This window comes from Triturus cristatus, chromosome 1_2, assembly GCF_964204655.1.
Source record: "Triturus cristatus chromosome 1_2, aTriCri1.1, whole genome shotgun sequence".
Classification (NCBI taxonomy): Eukaryota; Metazoa; Chordata; class Amphibia; order Caudata; family Salamandridae; genus Triturus; species Triturus cristatus.
This window is the reverse complement of record NC_140580.1, coordinates 710,382,188-710,403,253: the sequence shown is the minus strand read 5'-3', so window position 1 is coordinate 710,403,253 and position 21,066 is coordinate 710,382,188. Positions and strand designations below refer to the sequence as shown.

The following is a 21,066-nucleotide window of genomic DNA, read 5'->3' as shown; positions in this document are numbered from 1 at the left end:
AGGTGTGGGGCCCCTGGAACTCCTACCGCGGCGGGATCTGTACCCCGCCACTGACGCCCGACCAGGCGGCGGCCCTGTCTCCCTAGTCTGCACATTCTCTTGATTCTGTGTTACCGTAACCACTTAGTTTCTGCCCCTGCCCTTCCCCCCCTCTTATTCTTGTAGGTTGGTAGAGCCCTCCCGAGGGGAGCACATACTGTTGCCTAGATTTTTGCCGCCTTGTGGGTTTGTTTCTCGTTCTTTCATTTAAAATGAAACCGCCATTTGGGATGTTTGGGCAATGTGGCCGCAAATGATTTTTTGATCTGTGGGACTTTTTACTGCTTGCTGCTCGTGTTTATGAATATGTTTCATGGTCTCACTGTCTACTAGCGGCCGGCCTGAAGGTTGTAGGCCCATACTTGTATATCTCTGGAAATCTGTAATAAAGGTTTCTTAAAAAAAAAAAAAAAAAAAAAAAAAAATGCACATTGGTCAGCCCAACGTGAGCCTGGATGCCTCACTGGACCTGCGTCTGTTGCCTGGATGCCTCGCTGGACCTGCGTCAGGTGCCTGGATTGGGATGCGGAGGAGCTTTGGAGTTGATGAGCCGTGGCAGTACACATTGAGGTGCGGCGATCGCCCGTAACTGGTGGTACAGTTTGGCCGGGCGCATAGAGACATGTTGCTGACCTGTGCGAGAAGACCGCCTTGCGCCCCTTGGAGCTGTGAATGGTAAAGGAGCTCCTGCACACCAACGAAGGGAGGTCTGCATCGCATTTTATGATCCACCACTACACCGAGGTGCACGGAGGGGATTACCAACTGGGGGAGGCACCTCTCTGCATCACAGGCCGGATAAGGTTGCTCTGGCCGGACGCTGTGGACGGTGAGGCCGCTGAGCTGCGCCAAACTTGTGTTGCGGGAGTGCTGCAAGTTCACGCCTAAGGTGGCCCTGCTGCATCAACTGCATCAGGTGGTACACCAGCAGACTTGGCAGCGACTGCTGTACCCGGGCTTGTGCAATCCTACCTGGCTGAGGCTCCTGCTGGCTGAGTCACAGATTTCGAGAGAGTTTAGCAGATTGCGGCACTGTGTCAATGTCCAGGTAAGGAGAAGGTGGGACACGTAGCGGAGGAGGTCCAAGGGGTCGAGTCGCCAAGGCCTACGACCTGTAGATGACACACCCCCAGTGTCGGCTCATCTGCTATGGCGGAAGAGCATTGCTCCACTGCTTTCAAGCAGTGCAAGAAGAGGAACAATCATCACATGATGATACCTTCCTGATGTAATCGTGCCATGTTTCCTTTGCAGGCGGGAGGGTGGGTAGGGCTGCTCCACTCACGGAGCAGGGCCGGGGCGGAGTGGCATGCCCACTCAAGTGCGCAGTGACTGTTTTGTCGGCCTGCTCAGGTCGCACAAAGCAGTCATGGGCACTGTCCTGTTCGCAATGCATGCTGCATTACAGCCTGCATGGAGAACATGCCCACAGCTCCAGCCCCTGGCTGAACGCCTTGTCCCAGCGCCAATGACCAGTTCCAGTGCCGCATTGCAGCGTTGTGATTGGCTATGGGGAGGGAGCCTGGCTGCCTACTTCCTGTTCCTGAATGAAGACTCAGGGCAGCAGGAGCAACAAAGACACTGGACCCGACCTTGAGGTAAGATTTCTCTCATTTAAATATTTACAACACTCGCTCACACACACCCCTGCGTCCACGCCCCATCCTGTGTCCTTTCTGGCGTTTCCCACCTCCCAGCTGTCCGGTCCCCCCCGCAGCACTTCTCAATGGGGGCTGCTGTGTGGCCATGTGCAGTGGGCGTGCCACTGGTGTGCCAAAGGTATATATGGAGTTACGATGCATACCATTATCTCGCATTCCATTACAATGCATACTAATACTAGGCATATTTCAACAGTAGGGAAGGTGGTGGATATGTAAACATTACTATTCCCACTTCAGTGAGTGCAACCCTAAAACTAACCCTTGCACCCCAAAGCAAACCCTGAACCCTAAAAATCATCTTTGAGGCCCCAAAACACACCCTAAAAATCATATTTGACCCAATTGCACACCCCAATTTTCATATTTGACCCAAATGCACACCCCAATTTTCATGATTGATCCCAAAACACACCCCAAATTTCAAATTTTACCCCATAATACACCCCACATTTCATCTCCGACACCCAAGAACCATACCCACCCTAAAAATTAAAAATTACCCATTACTGATCTCACAATGCGTTGTAATGGAATGTGATGTAAAGGCACCTGCGTTGTTGGATTTGCGTTGTAAAGGCATTACGATGTAATGCCTGCGTTGTAATGGACGTCTCCCGTGCCAAAGGCAAACCATAGACAAGCCCGTCTGCATCGGTCTGCCCCTGGACCGCGCTCAGCACCAAGGACCCTTTGTCTCAGACACTCCACCCCTACGGCGGCAGCACCCTCCTCGCCATCAACCCTGGACGCCACATCGCCTGCCAGGACCAATATCTGCTCCGGACCGGACATCGCCATTGCCATCACTGAAGGGTACTAAATCACCCACAAGGACCACTCCGACTGTCCAGGAGGAGGCATTGCCATCACCTACAGAAGCACACTCTGACTGACTACGCACTCTAATACCCAACGGTGACCATAGAACACCTTAACTTCCAGATCCGGACCAACCCCAGCCCCATCCTCTACGGCACCCTCATCTGCAGGCCCCCCGGGCCATGGACACCCATTCTCCGATACCATTTTAGACCTCATTGCACACCAGGCTCTCCCATTCACCGACGACATCCTACTGGGCAAACTCAAGTTCCACCTGGACAACCCCAGTGACCAGAACACCACCCCCTCCAGGGGTAGCTTCCCAACATCAGACTCAAGCAGCTAATCACCGCAGCAAGCCACATATCAGGACACAACGTCTCCTCCGCCAGTGGGACCTTCAACTACAGCCACACCACCGGAATCTCCTGGACCGACCATCATTATATACATCACGTCTTCACCATGCCCCCCGTACACATCCACCCTTCATCGCCCCCTTTGCAGCTGGATCAAGACAACCAAAGTACATCTCGTCAACTCCCTCAGTACCACCACTCTGCCAATGCTTACAGACAATGACACCTCAGCGCGCAACCGCCACCGATGGATCTCCAACTACGCCGACATCCAGGCACCCCTCAAGAATGGCACTGCATCAGCACCTTACGCCTGCATGAAGGCAGGCGTAAGTGTGACGCAGTGCCACAGGGAAAGGCTGGCCTTATGCACTGCTGGAGTTGCATCATGGTTGTGACACCACTGCAGCAATGCATGACTTTAGTGCAGACTGATACGTCAGGATTCCAGACGTATCTGTCATTACTTGCGTCATGGAGCGCTTTCCAGTGAATACAGCGCATCATGGTGTCACAAGAAGGGGGTAGTGAAAAGTGTTACAACGCTGTCTTGTCGCAGCGCTGCTACACTTTTCATGAGTGAGGCCCAGGAATGTGCACTATCTTATTGATGGTGTGCAGTCCTCCACTGTAGTTTTGTTGCAGGGCAGCGCAGCAACATTGCTTGCAGCGCGGTCCAGCAACAAAACCTGCTGAAATGAGGCCACAAGGATTATCTCCATTTTTAAGACCAGCTATTTTCTGGTGTTTAAAAAATGCCTCTAACTGCAGTTAGAGGCAGTTTTTTTGGTCCTCCAAACTTAAAGAATCTCCTTCTAAATATCGCGAAGTGGGGTTAGCGGCCCTTTTTCCACGGGAACGCCTCCCTTGCATGTCATTATCGCTAACAGAAGTGGCGATCTTTATAATAGACGTTTTCACCAGAAAACTGCCGCTAACAGAGGTTAGCAGCAGCTTGTACATAAGCCGATAAAAATCTTGTCGCAAAACCGTCGGAAAAGTGCCACTAATGCGGCGTTAACTCCTTGTACATATGCCCCTGTGTTTCAGACATTGATATGTTTCTGCATTGAAAAGTTTTAACCCACAAGTAATCTCTGCTGCAAGACTCACATATAAATGCATCAGTTTATTTTCCATTTGTTGAGTATAAAGACATCAAACAGTAATTTAAAGTGCCAGTTTCTGAAATAAACTTTGATAACCATTTTGCGGTCTTCTTTTAGGTCTGGCTGAAGCAGTGGCGTGAGAAAACTTGAGAGGGCCCCATGCAAAGTTCATTGAAGGGGGTCCCTCACACTGTGGACCCCGTCAGGAGCTATCAGGCCTGGCGCCCGCCGCACGTGAACAGTGCCGGGGGCCCTGGATTGCACCCCCTGGCACCACGGGGCTGCGGGGCTAATGTTACACCACTGGGCTGAAGAGAACTCAAGCTCTCAGCGCAAACATAATGAATGCATGTACAACAATAGGGGCTTTACTGATCCTTGTAAATCTGGAGCAGTGTCAAAAAGCAGTGGGTGTTGTGGCCCCTTTGCCGCTGAAAACTGCGTGGAGGAGGATCATATTTACAAGATGACGTTAAGCTTCGCAAAGTGTATATATGTGTGCAAATATGGAAAAGGACACAATGCCACTGGAGCATCGCAAAAAGTGACGCTCAGGTGCACAATGCCTTTGTAAATATGCCGCACTGTCTTTAATTAAATGGCTACTATGCAATCACAGTGTTCTACGTCCAAGCATTGTTAACTGGATAAGCTGCATTAAGTGTTCATTATTCAGTTTCTCAGCAAAAAGCTAAAGGGTGAAAATTAAAGACTTAAGTGAAGCACAATATTATGCAAACGCTTTGGTAAACATAGCTGAGAAATTCAACTGTTAGTGACTTCAAAGTATTAACACTTTTTAAGCACACCTACAATGGCCACTGCTTCACTAGTCTTTAACGCTATCTCACCAGACTGCCAAGCATTGAAGGAATACTAACAACACACATCATTGTATCCCAGGGTGCACTGCCTGGGCACAATACACTGTTCCCTATCATCCTAGGCATATTAACCTCAAGTGCTACATCTCAAGGACACTAGCCAACCCACATTTCAATGCACCATAGCGAAAACAGGTGCACTGCATTGCATTCAAGAGTTGCCATCCACCAACATTGTATGGTAGAAATAATAGTCCACTACAATGCACTGCATTCTAGAGGCACTTAAATACCAGTATTTTCTGCACTCTTGCACTTAGCCAATAACTGCACTGCATGGTAGGTTTACTAAGTGGCCAGTGACCAAGCACTCTGCATCGTGCACACATTAACTCACCACACTTCACTCCATTATAGGTGCAACATCCCTACTACACTGCACTGCTTCCAGAGGACACTAATCTCATTAAAACTCAACCCGCTGTAGTGCATCCTAGCTGCACTAACACACTACACTGTACTTCATCCCAGTTGCATTGTCTCACCATACTGTTTCCTTAGAGCACAAGCCCTCTATGCAGCACCTTACCGTGACACTTGGGGACAACACTAACCCACCACACTGATGTGTGGGTCCTGTGCTCACTGCACCACTGGATTCAAACTAGCCTGGCTGATGAGAGGTGATACCCCAAAACCGTCTCAGGATGCTTGTTTCCAGTCCAGGAAGGACCTGGCATGGCAGTTCAGGCTGGACTGTTCCCATGAGGAGCAGGGTCAAGACTGATTTGCATATGACTGGCGTCAAACTGGGGTGGCATAGTGTGCAAAAATACAATGGATTAAACCCAGATCTGTTGACTGGGGGGGGGGGGGGAGCATTTGCATTGTTCAGCATTCTATCCATCATCCATTCTTAAGGATGCTATGCACAAAACTGTCCTGTACTACATCATGCAGTCACTACCCCAATGCAAGCATTGGATCACAGGGGCACTAAACCACACAATGAGTTTTCTTTTAAGTGCTTTATACTCCGTGAACTGCTTACGTGTGGAAAAAAAAAAAAGACACTAGATCTAGTCCATAAGAGGAGAGTTTGCTTCAGGGCAAAACTCCTCTGACAAGAGAACCCTTTTGTCAAAGCGTATTTCAGAATTTACAATTTAACTAGGCAGCACACTGCCACACACAGCACCCCATCATAACAACATATTAAACATGCATCACAAACCGCGCACTTTAACCTAGCACACTGCATCTTTCATAGAGGAAGCAGCGTCCCCGTAAAACAACATTCATGCACACTTCTCCCACTACACGTACAAACACTACCTTACTACCCAGAGCCCACAACAACCCTTAAAACTCAGCACATTCCTACACAGCACCCCCATTCTCGCATAGATCACCCTCAGACTTCGCATACTCCTGTCTCTCAAAAACACACTCGACGTCAGGCCCCATTTCTCGAACAGATACAAGGACACTTTTCTCTCACTTCCAAGGCCCATTCATATCCGTAAAGAACATCCTTTCTCTCTCACACACAGCAAATCCTCTTCCACACACACACAAGGACATTTCAGAAGCAGTGCACAGTCTTGCACGCACAGCAGTGCCTCTCCTATGGCCCAAACAGCAACCCTTCCTTACCTGCACAACATCTCCCCTTACCCTTTTCATAAGTCCTAAAAATAAGTTGGGTACTGATTAGCATATGCAATTTGCACTGCCCAGTGACATAGAGTGAGTGACATCACAGGAAATGGGGTCACAACCCTATCACAAAACGTATTTCAGTAGAAAGTCGGTCAATTTTCAGTCCATAATCCATGTGTCCATAAGCAAACATTCTCTAGTCATCTCATTACTTTTTTTCCTGAAGGCTTAAGTTTTCATAACACCCGGGTTTAGCGCTCTGAATCTGATTCGCAAACTTATTTGCCTGCTTAAGTAAACCTTAGGCCACTATTTAAGCCTTATATCAAGGTTCTGCCACTTGCTTCCCAGCTCCCAATGACAAGACTGGCGCAGAAGTAAGGAATAGCCAGTCAAATTGTGGTAACTACCAGGGCCGGACTGGCGTTTCCTCCTTGGGTCAGAAGGGCGGGGAACGGTTTTGGACCAGCAGGAGTGTTTTTGTTACAGGGGGCCGGTTTTGCAGCAGTGCTGCAATCTCAGCCCCTGTTAGAAAAGCGAAGCAGCGGTGTTTTCAACCAGCACAGCCCCACCCACATGCCCAAAGCATCCCCGTCACTGATTCACTAAGGTAAAGTTAGTAGAAAGTCTAACTTTACGACTTTCGGTATTCACAAAGTTTGTGTATACTGAAAGTCGTAAAGTTAGACTTCAGTCTAAGTTTACCTTTGTGAATTGGGCCCTTGGTGTGCAAGTCAAATGTTCTTGTTCAGCCCCATAACCCACTACTCTAAGAAACAGAAGAGCCCTGCCGTCCTGAGTGAGGACACCGCTCTAGTGGTGTCAGGGATCTGATCACAGGTGCTTGATGTCTTGGCACAGTTTACCGGAGTCCCACTAGTCCAGGAGCCACTGGCTAACTGAAGGAGGGTAGTGGCTGGCCAGAGTGCCGGTACACACTGATACCCCCAGATATCACAAAAAGAAAGGTGGGGGGCTTGAAACACCAGACATACTCCACCAGTTACAGATTTTAACCGGAAGTTCCACACAGGCTCCCACAGCACAGGGGAGGAGTTTGGACAAAGTGCTCTCACCTTCAAGGACTGGGATCAAGCTCACCCCCCTTCCTCCGTTGATGTGCTGCAAGCTTCCTTATCTTGAGCAGCTATCTGCAAATTCCTTGCTCAGAGCTCCAGAAGCCTCACAGGAACAGCTGGTACTCTGGCCAAAGCTGCTGCTTTTTTGTCAAACTGGCAAACTCCTTTACAGCAGAATCCATCCAACACAGAGAACACTTCCTCGAGTTAACCCCCATCCAGGGGTCTGCAGAGATGCGGTGAGCTAGCCTCTTATCTTGCCTTTACACCGCAGGCCATAAATGGCTTCCTCAGATGGACCCCATGTAGGGTCACCTCTTCAGAATCATAGACCAGTCATGTACCAGAACTGGCCGCGAAGGTCAGACTTTTATCACCTCTAAGATAGGCTGATTCAATCAGAGGGTCTGAAACTTTTGAATCCAGTGTTTCCCCCTCCAATCACAAGGCACATTCATCACATGTCCGCTGTGTATCCAAAGCATACAACGGATGATCTATTCTCTTCCCTTGTACCAGCTTGGGCTATTTCCCAGAGAGGAATTTAAATTATCTCCAGACCAGGGGGTGGGTCTGAACATCTCCCAACAAAAAGGTAGGGATCTAGAAACCATACAGTAACTTTTACATCACTTGCCTGAAGATCAGCATAATGCAGGGAAAGGACTCTCTCCAGAGACATGCTGAAGACTTCATCTCAACAAACACCCACAAACATTTTGTACGTGTACATACATTTTGCTAGTACTTTGTCATGCTCAAATGGTGAGGGACTTAATAATGTCTAGGGAAGTGTAAGTAAACCTATTTTTGTGGTATGAAACAGCAGGGTCTGCACCTTGAGACCCTCACAGGTGAGTAGCCACGCTCTACAAACCCTTGATTGCTTGATTGAGGGTTCACGTCCTTGAGTTGTGGGATGTAAGCAGTGTTTAATTCGTGCCTTTGGTAGCCAGTGGAGCCACCCAAATTAATTTCTGGGGACTGAGACTATATTTTCAACATTGGGCTGTGACCCAGGGCAAGAGAGAGGAATGCAGAAAAGGGAGATTGTATGAATAAGAGAAATATAGAAGAAAGGTGGCAAAGAAAGGACCCTGGAATGACAAACACTGACTGAGATAAAAAGACAGCAATTGTAAGTTGCAGAAGGAAGTGGCATGTGGCAGAATCAAAAGGAAGCTTGGTATTTGGCAACCCTGGTATCCGGACGTGCCAGCTTCTAAGAAAAACTTTGTACACATTTATTTATTTATTTTAGTTATTTTGTTAATATATTAAGCACTGGGTGTAAAGAAATGGGTAACTCTCGGGAGAATAGTTTTTTTATTTGTGGAAGGAAAACAGAAAAAAAGTTAGCAAGTGCAAATGCACACATGCATTACACATTTCAATTGAATGAACACCTGTAACAGTTCTCTACGCATAAATATTTATGCTTCTGCATATTCATGGAAAGCTGTGAAAGTCACTGCTTTCCTGTAGCGATCCTGGATTTTTTACCAACTGAACAAAGTCAAGAATTTAATCTCTATACATAGTAATAACTGTATTAGACCATGTTTCTGACTCTCTTCGTCACTAGAACTGAGACCTATAGGTGGTCTGCAGGTCAAAGGCACTCTCCTAACATTATCAACTTGAGATACAAAGATTTTCTGTGGAAGTGCCTATGGATAAAAGCAGTTAAAAGAGTTATTGTCTTTGCTGTGAAAGTGTAATGTGCTTGTTCATGTGAATTTGATTTTAGTTTAATCTAAAGAAAAAAGCATGCCCCTCTATCCTTTAGAGAAAAAGCACTATGGGCAGATGTACAACCGTGTTTTGTGGGCGCAAATGGGAAATCGGCCCGTTTGCGACCACAAAATTGGTCTGGCCCATGTACAAACCTATTTTGCGAGTCAGTAACCAATTACTGACTTGCAAAATAGGGTTTGCGACTCGCTATTAGGAAGGGGCTTGCCAATGGCGTACCTTCCTAATAGCGAGTCCAAATGGTATGAGCCATTGTTTTGTGACCACATTTGCCCCACTTTCCTTTCAGTAATAGGTAAGGTCATGGAGATGGGGTTCTCAGGGTCGATATTGGCCCAGGGAGAGGGTCTGCATTCCCCCACTCCCCATTTTAAAAGGTGTTGGACCCTGGGGGATGGGGTCCCTTGGAGCAAACTGGCCCGGGAAGGGAGGCTGTATGCCCTCCTCTGCCTTTAAAGTATGTCCAGGCCCCGGGAGATGGGGACCCTGGGTCTGAAATCAGACAGGGGAGGGAGGCTGCATGCCCTCACCCCATAAAACAAGTGGTGTGCCCCGGGGGGAGGGGCCCCAGGGCCAAAAACAGCCCGGGGAGCAGGGCCACATACACCCCTCACCTAACAAAATGTGCCTGGACGCATGGATGGGGTCCCTGGGGCCAACATTGGCCTAGGGAGGAGACACGTGGTCCCCCTTCTCACACAAAATGTGCCAGGCCCTGGGGGATGGGATATTTGGGGCCAAAATCGGCCTAGGGTGAGGTGCTGTGTGCACTGTTAGATTAGTAATTAAATATTACTTTGTGATTAAAAAATACCAGAGAAATTCACTGAAAAGTAACTATAAATCGTGCCCTTGCTATGCACTGCTAATTATCCTACTTATTACATCACTTGTGACATCTTCTATGACATCATTGATAATATCACTGCAACATCCGCTGTAAAATCATTGATGAGAAAGCTGTCCATGATAAGGGCGCGCTATAGTTGCCTTATGGCAGTGATACTCAAAGTACAGCCCAAGGGCCGCTTGCGGCCCTCTTGACCTTTACCTGTGGCCCCCTTGATGAACAGCAGAACAAACTGCTGTCTAGTTGCTGAGCACTAATATTCAGAAAAAAATGTTACATAATCAGGCAAGCATTTATTAACCTGCAAAGAAATGCTTGCCCATTTATTTAACATTTTGTAGACCTCCTACAACCTCTTACATTGTGTCTAATGTTTGTGTGGAGGTATAATGGTGCTAGGGCATAAGGCTTGCTAGGGCTTGCTGTGAACTGTTAGGAGGGTTTCACCCTATGTAGTTCCACCTCCCATCATGTATGTATTTGTAAATGAATGCATAGAATTGTGCAGTGTGGGCAGGATACCATACCTATGCTTTTTCCAAGTAAAAGCACTGACTGGACAATCAGACAATGATTTATTGGGTGTTGTTCATTGCATGATAACCAACTGGGTACCAGCCCACACCCACCTCTCCTGAGTAGGCCTTGAAGTGTTCTGTTTTGCTCCCCTGAGAGAGCCAAGTACAATATTAGGGTACTTTGTTCTCAGTATATCAAAGGTTGTGCACGTATTTCTTGTGAAGGATCTGCATCCTTCACAAGTAATGACCTACTTTCTTACAAACTGCTTGTAACTTTCTGGGTCTTCACCACATAAGCAAAGCCAACTCCAAAAGCACCCATTTGCTCACCACATTTATAGCTGATAACAATCTAGCCTCTAAATGGTATTCACTTCATATATTTGCCAATTGTCACTGCAAAAACCATATTTACGGTTCCAGGTCCAAAGTTTTGTGTACATAGGTTTGAGGTACAGATGACCTACACCTTAACCTCTTCAGCGCTGCGCGGATTCCCGCGCAGTGCTGAAAGATCTGAGCGCGGGCGGGGCCATGACGGAACGGTTCCGTCATAAGCACAGCCCAACCGGCGTGCATGACGGAACCGTTCCGTCAACGGCATCGAAGAGGTTAAAACAAAACAAAGCTTTCTGATACATTTTGATAGCATTAGGTGCTCATGCTTTATGGTTGATGTGTCTAAAAACAACCAGTGTAATTAACATTACCTATGTTGCAATAGGTGCATGCACATTGCAATAACACTCTAATCAAATGTTAATTGTTGCATCACTCAGACGTACATCTATTTTTTTTCCATTTCTGCATTAAGACAATGCTTAAAGATCCACAATGACCAAAGTGCTCCGCTTGACTATGTCAATTAACTAAGGTCAATGGAGAGCAGCAGGAAGATGGCCTAGTTGGAGAGAATATTGTAATTGTATTTATCTAGCGCTTACTACCCCTTACAAGCTGTTGAAATGCTTTTCGAGGAGTAGCAAGCTACCCAGGAATCCAAAGTGGATTATTGGTGGATTCGTATAGGGAAATATAAGCTGTTAACTGAAGCGGAGGACATGTGAGTCTGATAGTTGGATTGAATAGGATAAAGGAGGGATAGAGGAGGGAACAGTCAATAAAGGGTTATTTATCATAGAGAACATTGTAGTAAAATGAGGTTTGGGATGAATCACAAAATGGAGGTAGAGGAAATATTGAAAGAGGTATAGGATGAGATATAGAGTAGTGAGTTAAAGAGAGCTAAGGGGTTTGTTTTTTTTACAGTGGAAGTAAAGGAATAAATATATAGATACATAACTACATTAAAAGGTATACTTCTATATAGAAAATAATTAAGAGATATAAACTTGCATTATATAAAGTCCCATATCTACAGGTATGCATAAATATTATCAAACATAGAATTTTAAGTGTTGCTGCACATGAAGCTAATTTATTTTTATTTATTTTTCTGGCTACTTTTATGCTTTTTTAAATTTGTTTATTCATTTATATTTTTGTCATTCAATAATGGGACACATTTCAAGAATCTGCATCCCATTTGCAGCAGCTAAGCATGTATGAAAAAAAAAAGATTCCTGCTCCTGGTTGTCCTGGAGCAAGAAATGGATAGAGGAAATCAGTAACGCTGCAGTCGTGACTGAGGTGTACCCGCAACAGTGGTTGACTGCTTTGCAATGTGGGTCTGTTAGACAGGGTGCTCCAGAGAGCAAACAGGGTTCATCCTGGATAACTTGATCTGGTTTTGGGTGGAGGCCTCCAGGACTGCTTATTCTGTCTGTCAGACCCAGGGCTACTAACAAGGATAGGGTGGATGGCTGTTTAGCAGCACCTGCCCTCTCTGCTATCCTTGGTGACCCCAACATACATGTAAAACTATAGGGGCTGCACACTTGTATAGGTCGAGTGGATTTTTAACAAATTACAGAAAGTTGTGATCCATTAGGGTAGACATCTTTGCACACCTATAATCATAGGATTACAAATACATATCTTACAGTTAAATGAGAAGAATAAAGTTTACTCGTAGGGTGGCAGGAACGTACTATACTATGTATTCATTGGAAAAAGAGATACAATTGTTAGTACTGCTGTTTGGGATTCTCTGGTAGCTCTGGATCAACTTTGAGTGTGATGTAGAATTATAGGATCCTGTTTCATCAAATAGGAAGCAGGTAGAAATATTGAAATTTTCAGGAAACCAAGGAGATTTGTGGCCAGTCCTTCACTGGAAATGCGACAACTGATGCACTAATCAGTTGTTTTACAAGAGATGGTGCACCATAAATGTGACTGGTACAGAACCGCTCACTGCAGCATGTGGAAGCCGATATTGAAATCTTCCCAGCCTTAATGAAACTAGAAGGTACATTACTTTATATTTTCTGTATAGTGAATCAGATGAGACCTGAGGAGTAGTAACATGCTTAAGAAGGAAGAGGGAGAGAGTCAACATTATTGTTTTTGTTATTTGTATACCACTCTTCTGAAATTAGTGTGTGCTCACAGTGCTTTCTGACTGGCCAGGGCCAGCATGCGGGGTTGAGAAAGTGTTATAAGGTGGGCAAGGTAAGAAATGTTTGATGTTAAGTTTGACTTTACTAGGAGCACCAAGTGTCATTTATGTGGATGCTGCGGGTAATTGTGCTTGTTTCAAGAAGTATACGCTGACATTACTATTGTCATCCATGTCAAAGACAGCTGAAAGTTCTAGGATCACTATTAGACTGGATTCTTCATTGTAGTGATCCTTAGGGTCTAATAGAGTACCTGGATGGTTCCAGTACTGCTGGCCGGGCAGAAACCAGACTGGCAGGCCTAAAGAACCTGGTGGCAATTGACGTGTCCATGGTTAGGTGATGCCAAACCTTTCTAGAATTTTGCCTAGAAAAAGGATGTAGGTGGTGGACAGCCATTTGAGCCCTCATCATGGTCATGGTTTAGATTCCAGAGGAAAGGTAGGATCTGACCATGCTTTAGGGTTTGGTAGAAAGTGACTACCTGAAGGGAGAATTTACAAGGCTGATGATAGTGTTTGTATAGTAATTGAACATTAATTCAACATTAATGTGCTAATGGCCACCTCTTAAGCTGTGTGACTACTCTCACTTTTGCTGCGGTATCGCCTGTTTGTTACTTGACTCCTCCAGTCCATCAATAGCGTTGTAACTTTTTCTCTTTTGTTTTTTCTGTTCCTCTGCTGCTGTTGTTAAATGTTCTTCTGTTGTATGTTTACTGCTGTTGATTGTGATATTCTGTGCAGCTCCTGTCGTTTTACTCCTGCTCCTTCCCTCCCACTTCCCGCCACCTGCTAGCCCCTCCTACCTCGCAGGACTACTTGTGGAGGCCGCAGCACGGCTGCAGTGAGCCGCTCCGTGTCCTCTTGGTTTGCATGACTGCTCCCCTGCTGCTGCAGTAGTATCCGTTTGTTACTTGACTCTGACAGTCCGTCAATCAGGCTGTAACTTTTTCTTTTTCATTTTTATTTTATTGTTCTGCTGCTGTTGCTAACTTTTCTTGTATTGTATTGTGCTGCTGTTGTTAACTTTCAAGTTGCTGTTATTGTAGTGTTCTGTGATGCTCCCACCATTTTTCTTCCACTCCTTCCCTCGTGTTTCCTGCCAACCCCTTCCACTTCCTGGGACTACTTATGGAGGCCCCAACTGAGACATGCAGTGGACGGGCCCAGCGAGCCCTTTTCTGGTGGACCAGAAGGCCTGCCAAAGGCAAGCCCGTCAGCGGTCATCCACGCCCGACATCGCCTCAGCTACGCCTGAATGCAACAAGATTGCTCACAGAGACCAGATCCACAAGCACGGAGGTGGAATCGCCATCATCCACTGTACCACCACAGACAACGTCATGCCTATCATACAACTTCCAACTCCGAATAGATGGCAAAACTTTCATCAGAGGCACCCTCGCCTACAGAGCCCAAAGACCTCACCGCAGGTTCCACAATGCCATTTCCGACTTCACTGCTCCTCTCGCTATCAACTCCGAAAACTACATCTTCCTCTGCGATCTCAATTACCATCTCGACAACACCAACACCACCAATCTCCTCGAAAACATGAGCAACATCGGCATCACCCAACTTGTCACCAACCCCACAAACAGGACACACAGTCAACCCTATCTTTACAGCCAGCGACAGAGTCCAGTACAGCCATGTCACCGAGCTCCCCTGGCCAGACCATGCCATCATCCACCTTACCATCTTGGGATCCCTAGACAGCACCCCCAAGCCACCCAGCACTTCACACACCAGCTGGAACAAAGTCTCAGAGAGTCATTGCTCCTGCAAACATTTCGAAAAGAAAATGGTACAGCAGAAGGGATTCTATGAACTGAGCCACATTCAAAACAGCACTCAACCAATACCACCAATTCCAGAATAAGATGAAAAGAAGCACCCTGACTGACCGCATTGAAGCAAGCTCAAACCACTGCAAGGAATTCTTCAACATCGTCAGAGAGTTCTCCAGCCCCTCAGCCACTGAAAATATCATCACCCCTTCCCAGGAACTCTGCAATGCAGACTTCTTCCATGACAAGATGTCCACCATCTAAGGAACTTCAAACCCCAACCTTCTGACATCCTCAGCCATCTCACCTTCATGAATGAGGAACACAACCACCTGCTCACCACCTGGGACCAGCTCACCATGCAACATACCACAGCCATCATGAACTTGGTCCACTCAGTAGCACCCACTGACCCCTGCCTCCACCACATCTTTAACCTCAGGAGTAAGATGATAAGTAAAGAGATCACCGCCATCTTTAATGCATTCACCACCAAAGCCACCTTACCTGAAGAATGGAACCACGCAGATGTCAAGTCCCTTCTCAAGAAACAATCCGCCCAAACCACTGGATTCAAGAACTCTGTCCCATCTCACTGCTGCCTTTTCCCACCAAAGTCCTTTGAAAAGGCCCTCAACCGCCAACTCACAGAACACTTGGAAAACAAAAACCTTCTGGACATCTCCTAATCCAGATTTTCCACCAATCACAGCACCAAAACTGCCCTGATTGCAGCCACAGAAGACATTGGATGCCTCACGACCAAGGAAAGATGGCGGCCCTGATCCTCCTCGACCTCTCAGCATCGTTTGACAGAGTATCTCACCATACCCTGATCAAAAGGCTCCATGACATTGGAATCCAAGAAGATGCCCTCAAGTGGATCGCCTCCATTCTCTCCAGAAGAACCCAGAGAATCGCCTTCCTCCATTCACCTCAGAACCTAAGAACACCACCTGCAGCATCTCTCAACGTTCGTCCCTCAGCCTTACCATGTTCAACACGTACATGACTCTCTTGGCCAACGTCAACAGAGTCACATAGACTGAAAATCATATCCTATGCCAGCAATACCCAGCTCATCCTCTTGCTATCAGAAGACCCTCCGCCACACCAACCAACATCAGCAGGTGCATGACGAGCATCGCCGACTGGATGAGAGACAACTGCCTTAAACTCAACACAGACAAGACTGAAGTGCTGATCTTCTGGAACAACACTTACCCATGGAACAATGCCTTGTGGTCTCCCAAACTAGAACCCTCTCCCACTCCGACAGACCACACCCACAACCTTGGCATCATCCTGGATGGGAAGCTCACCATGAAAAGACAGATCAATGCAGTTTCGACTGTCTACTTCCTCTCGCTCTGCATGCTATGCAAGATCTTCAAGTGGCTCCCCATCAACACCAGATGAACCATCACACAAGCCTTTATCACCAGCGGATTGGACTACAGCAATGCACTCTACATAGGAATCACCTCACACCTCGTCAAGAAACTGCATATAATTCAGAACTCAGCTGCCAGGCTCATCTTAGACCTCCCTAAATGGACTTAAACCTCCCTCCCCACCTAAGAAGCTCCACTGGCTCCCCATTCAGAAGAGATGCTAGTTTAGATGTACACCTTCAAAGACCTCCACAGCCAGGGACCTGCATATACTTACTTGGCAGGGGAGACACCATGATCCCGAACTGCTTTTTGACAGGGTGAGGCTTATCCATTGCACTTCGGATGTGCTGACCTCTATGATGTTCCCAAATGCGGGATACTCGAGTGAATAATTTATGGTAGTGGGGGACTGCATTCACACTTTCTCCTGGAAAAAACTTTAAAAAACAGGGACCTGCTGACATCAACCACCAACTAAACTCCCACCTTTCCTCCGGACAACTGCGCTCTGCTACTCTCTGCTGAGTCCACAGCCCCTCATTTGTCGCAGCAACAGTGGAGAGCGCTCCTTCTTCTACCTCGCTGTGAAGTCCTAGAACGACCTCCAACTTCTCCCAAGGACCTCATCCTCTCTGCTGGAATTCAGAAAAGGACTCTGTTCAACCGAGCCCCTTGCAGCAGCACTCTCAGCACCTGGATACCCTCAAAGGTGATTAGTCGCGCTATACAAATCCAGTTTGAATGATTGATTGAGAAGTAGTCTGTTTATGTCACTAGACCACAATGAGTGATGGCTAAGTAGGATGTGATAGCTAAATATGTTTAGAAGCCTCCAGCGGAGGATTAGGAGGAGGATTTAATGTTTGTGAGTGGCAGGATGGATTTGTGTATGACTGAGAGTGTGCAAACGATTTTGTGGGTTCTACCCTAATATGTAATTGTGTAACCATCTTGTATGCATCCATCAGAAGATGCAGATGATTTGAACCACGTGCCCTACTGCGAAACACACTATACAGAAAAATACAACTTGGCCAACGTTGTTAGAAGTAGAACTAAACGAGGGAATCATCTGTACAAATGATGGACTCTGTCTTCTACCAAAAATGTTCTCAAAAGTTTATGACTTTTAATGTATTGTAAAAGGTCCTTCTTGCAGACAGGGAAAATTTGATCTTTCCAAGCCCAGCCACGTGTAAGACGCCGATTAAGCTCTGAAATTAAATTAGCAAAATCTTGTTTTATGTCTAAAGACGACTGCATGGCCTCTCAAGCTTTTCCTTCATCTCAGAAGTTCTCACATTTTTTCTGTAGAGGGCTTTCATCAGTGATCATCTGTCGCAATAGTGATAAGATCCCCTAGTGGCATCAAAATGTGCACCTCATAATTAAAAAGGTGAGGAAGGAGGCTCCTGTCCCTATCTGTATGCAGGGACTGCTGTAATGTTTTGAATTTAAGTCAATCATAGACATTATAAAATGTCAGATTATAAGGCCAAAGAAGATGCAAGCATTTGATAACTTCACTGATGGGCCTCGCTCGGTGAACCTCGTGGGACCTCTTTGGTGGAAAGCGGTGGAGAAGAGGGAAGGTGATTTGGAGGGTAAAACTGAAGGAACAAAACATCGAAATGGGTGAAAGTTCTGCGCTATTGTAATGCTAATTTTGAATTGAAGACTTACCTTCTTTAACAAAATCGCAAGTTTTTTAGGAAAGGATCTATTTTTTTTACAGTAGAAGAAAAAAAAAGTAACATTGTCAGGATTCTCTTGTAACATGCACTTGTCAATCTGTTTGGAGTAATAATTCATCTTGATTTAGACCTCTCACAAATACTTTTAAACTGATTTCTTTATGTGCTTGCTGTTTCAGGTTTATGTATTCAGAAAGGAAAAATACCTGATTTCACTGCTCTTCCCAATACTTTGAATGGCCTGGAATTAAAACTATAGACCAGGCCAGTAAAAAACAACACAACCAGGCGGCAACCCTGCCCAGTAAATAGACGGTCATTTCCCCCTCGTTAAATTCCGACAGGTCTGACCTTCAGAAATGTAACCAAGGATGTGACTATTGTTGCACCTCCTAATTACCGGGCGCAATAAACTTCCCACCACTTGCAACTGCGATCCTTGCGCAAACAGGAAGTTATGTATGGATTGTGATTTAACGGGCCTCTCTGTTCAGCCCCTAAATAGGAAAAATAGCACATAGTCTGAATTTTCATGTTGAAAAAGAGAAGACACAGAAGAACAATGGATTACAATGGCCCATAACACTGAGCTGATTTGCCCTCCTTTGAGGTGCAAGGTAGATGATTTCCTATTGACAAAAAACCTTGTTCACAATGTTTTTTTTTTTTGATTAACAGTATTTTTCAGTGCACCGCTGGAGAGGTAGCAGTATCACCCTAGCACTGCTTCCAGTGCAACGTATATAGAACGAGTGAGTGAATGTAACACATGCATGAATACTTGTCTTGGAGGTACACCGATTGCTGTGTTATGCTCACACCCTCAGCACGTATGGCACTTTTTTTCCAGATTGGTTTCAATTTTGCTGTGTCCACAAGTAAACAGGTTGCTGTTCTTGCATGCATACACATTGCAATGATCACAGGTTTTCCTTTTACATATTTAAAAACAAAAAAAAAGAAGATTAAGGTAGGAGAGCCTTTGCCTCATCTAGCAGCATGGCCTGAAGTGTTAGACAGGGAGTATACATCAAAGCCTGAAGAAGCTCATATGACCCCCTAAGGGCAAGTATAAAGCCAAAACATGTTGGCTGTACACATACAATAAAAAAACAAATGAAGGTTAGAAGATTCATTGCTTATCAATTACTAACCTCATTTTCGCTTTTAATCGTACTTAGGTTACCCAATTAATAAAGGAATAATTCTGGAGGATTACCTAAGGTATTTTTAAATCAGGACCCTTTGTCTTTATCCAGTACCACTTTTTTGAGAACTCCTAGAATACAGTTGAGTCTACTGTGGTGCTGCTACAAATATTTTGGATACCTGTAGACTTTTGGAAGTGCCCAATAGTAGTTGTTCGTCCATTCCCTAGCATTTTTATATATATATAAACCCTTTCAGGCATAGAGTGACACATAAATTATGCAAAAAAGAAGAAGCAGAGAACTGTGGGAAGTTCTCAAGTTTAGGTGGAAAGCAGCTCCTGTATAGAGCACTCTCAACACCAGCGACACTCTAGATCTGCTCACCTCAAATGTCTGCCTTTCTATTAAAGTCTTTAAGCATAGGATTAGCACAGTGCCATCCACGCTGAGATAGAAACAGACAAAGTCTTTTGCCATTTCTACAGCAGAGAGAGTGCTCTATACAGGAGCTGCTTTTCACCTAAACTTGAGAACTACTTAGAGTTCTCTGCTTCTTCATTTTTTGCATAAGATAGATAGATAGATAGATAGATAGATAGATAGATAGATAGATAGATAGATAGATAGATAGATAGATAGATAGATAGATAGATGGATAGATAGATAGATAGATAGATAGATAGATAGATAGATAGATAGATAGATAGATAGATAGATAGATAGATAGATAGATAGATAGATAGATAGATAGATAGATAGATAGATAGATAGATAGATAGATAGATAGATATTTCTCAAGCTTACAGGCCCATCTCTTTTATTCCGTGTCTGTTCTGTAATGCTCCAGAATCTGGAAATAATATGAATGTTATTCTAATTTTGCTGCATAATTTGCTTTAATCAATCTTAATTAAATACTGAAATGTCAAGATCCTTTCTTTAATTCGTGGTTTAATTAAGGCATTTTTATTTTACTATAACATGTATATAACATGTTTTCTTGTAGGGGCTTTCAGTGAATCCTCTTTGTCCAGCGGTCTGTTACTGCGTTATTCACATTGGCCTTCCTCCCTCTACAGCATATAGCATGGGGCAATGGGAAATCCCACTTCAGTCATTGACAAACTTTCACAAGGAGCACATCCACGTACAAAATAGTGCCAGGTACTGCTATCACAATTGTTCTTTTTTAGACCAAGCAAATATTTTTGGTTGTAGCCAATTTTCTTTTTAGATTGAAGAGAGTCCAACAGCTTTCCCAACAATATGGTTTTGGATAAACCATGACAAAACATAGCAAGCATTGACAAAGCGAAAGGGGAGAGGAGTTGGCCTAACGGCTAGGGCGCTCGACCTCGGAACTGGGTTCAAGTCTCGGTAATAACGCCAAACATCCTGTGATTCTGGGCAAATCACTTAATCTCCCCGTGCCTAACAAAAATGAATGTGTGTGTGTGTCCTCATGTAACGTAACTGGTGCTATGTAAAGCGCTCTGATACCCGTTTCCGATTCGGATCAAGTTTGTTCTATATAAAACTCTATAACAAAAAAGGGCTAGAGGCCAACTCCTCACCCACTGGCTTCTCCAATGCTTGTTTTATAATGAATGTCAAAGGACATTTATCTTTTTAGTGTTTTTATACTTTGAGCCTCATTCCAGTCTTAGAGACATTAATACTCATATATTTTGAAATCTCCTCAATTCACTCTAATGTGCATGTGTCGTCCCAAAAATATAACTTAATTTTAAAATAATTTTCGACTTCTTATAAAAGTATTGCCATAGGTTTCAATATTGGCACATCACTTGATCCAGATCTATTTG

At 45.2% G+C, this 21,066-nt stretch overlaps 1 protein-coding gene and 1 non-coding gene across 2 annotated transcripts in view; one reads left to right on the top strand and one right to left on the bottom strand.

The window, feature by feature from the left end:
• EPHA8 (EPH receptor A8) overlaps positions 1–21,066 on the bottom strand; it is an 876,683-nt gene that overhangs the window by 651,550 nt on the left and 204,067 nt on the right. The window lies entirely within an intron of this gene.
• On the top strand, positions 16,662–16,825 carry LOC146867875 (U1 spliceosomal RNA). The gene has a single exon (XR_014968576.1). It is a non-coding gene; the product is annotated as a U1 spliceosomal RNA (small nuclear RNA).